Source organism: Octopus bimaculoides, chromosome 14 (assembly GCF_001194135.2).
Source record: "Octopus bimaculoides isolate UCB-OBI-ISO-001 chromosome 14, ASM119413v2, whole genome shotgun sequence".
Taxonomy (NCBI): domain Eukaryota; kingdom Metazoa; phylum Mollusca; class Cephalopoda; order Octopoda; family Octopodidae; genus Octopus; species Octopus bimaculoides.
In genome coordinates this window covers 2,277,279-2,279,339 of record NC_068994.1, presented here as the reverse complement: position 1 = coordinate 2,279,339, position 2,061 = coordinate 2,277,279, and positions in this window count along the sequence as shown.

Genomic DNA, 2,061 nt, shown 5'->3' with positions numbered 1-2,061 from the left:
TATATATATATATATATATATATATATATATTTGATATATACATATATATCAGAGGTGACTCCTGGTTATCAGCGTCACTGGGGCTCATCACAGATTTCGTCACTGGGGCTCATCACTAATTCTGCATAAGACACATGCCTGCTCAAAGAATTTCATGTTTTCCTGTAATATTTCTAGCCCCAAATAGTTTATTTTTTTATATCTAGCACTGTCTTTTACCATTTTTAAGTTAGGGTTAGGGTTAGGGAAAAATGAAGCAACCCTGCAAAACACAACTGATCTTTATACACAGACACACAGAATAAAAAGTCAAATGATGACAACGAACATCAGCAATCTGACTGGCAACTGTACTCCTGACAAGAGATGGCACTTAGCTTTCTACACCTACCAGGCTCGCATTAGCCCAGGTTGCTGGAGAATTTTTCATTCCTTTAAGAATATTGTAGAACAGAAACTTTTCATAGATTGCAATTTAAATTACTTTTGAATTACTTTTAATTTTTACGATTGTAGATAACAACTCGGGCTGTAATTTCTGAGTCCGAGTCAGGCATGTGTGAGCGATGTCAAGAGAATGTCTACTAAGAATGATATGTTTTGAGACAAGGCACCTCTAAGACGACTGCCAGAGGCGGATGAACGAAAATAAATGAACTGTAAGCAGACTCCATAAAAGGAGCCCAAGTTATTGGCTGACTTGAAGTCAGTGTTGGCAGAAATTAAATCAGCTTGAAAATACAGGCTCACTTTACTAAATTTATACTTAGGATAAGCCTGAACACCCTGAGTGCAAGAGTTACCCCTGATAGATATATATACATATACATATATGTATATATATATATATAGGTATGTGTGTGTGTGTATTCACTTTGAGGATATTTAGACCTATGATAGATATATTTTTTATCCAAGATACACTGGTTTAATATAGTCTATTTTGAAGAGATATTACTTCAATGAATATATTATAAAATATTGTAAAATAACAAATATTTATTATTAAGTTTAAAAATGGAGAGATTCACATCCAATTTAAATTACAAAGCATATATAAATATCTTGGGTGGAAAATCTTCAGGACATGAAAATGCCCTCAAGATTTTACACCCAAGGTATTTTGCAATGCAAACTTATATATATTTATATATGCTTTGAAATTTAAATTGGATGTGAAGTGAAACAGTTGTAGGCAAAGATAATAATTAATTAATAAATTAATTTATATCCATTGAATTTCTCCATTTTCAAACTTACTAATTATATATATGTGAGATAATACTGCACATGTTAACATTGTTTGGGATATCAACATCTTATATTTAGATGAAGAACTGCAATTATGTCTTCTTAGAAACAGAATTATACATGCTTCACTGGTGTTTCTTCCATGGATTCCTTTCTTGTAGAAGTGTCGTTGTTCTTATAAATACTTTGATCTGGAAATACATGTATTATACAACATGTATTACATACAACATGTATTACAAACAGATGTTCTTGAATATTTAGAAAAGGAAATAATATGAAAAAAGTAACAGAAGATGCACTGATAATGTAAATAAAAAATTCTAATACTTGTCAAGAAAAAACAAAAAATATCCTAGGAATCTGGTATTCAAACGAATTGATTTATTCTTAGAGTCAATTATAAATCTGTTAACAGAGTTACTAATAAATTTCATATGACGACAAGATAAAATATAGCTAATGTACCTGATACTCCTGGTATTTCTTCATAATGTTTCAAGTCTCCTTGTCTACCACTTCTCTTAGATGACATTGTATCTGATGTATAGTTACAAACCATAGCAGCATTATCTTCCACAGCATCATCACTTGATGTCACCACAACAGGTTGACAGTATTTCTGTTGACAAACCAATGATAAAGAAATGTGAGGAGACACCAAACAATGGAAGTTACAATCAACATGGACAGAGAACAATTTAATATTGGAATGTATTATTGAAGTTAAAACATATTCAAAGAGATTTCATTGTTCCTTTTTTACATATACAGTGAAGAAAGAGAAAATATTATAATGTTTTCACTTA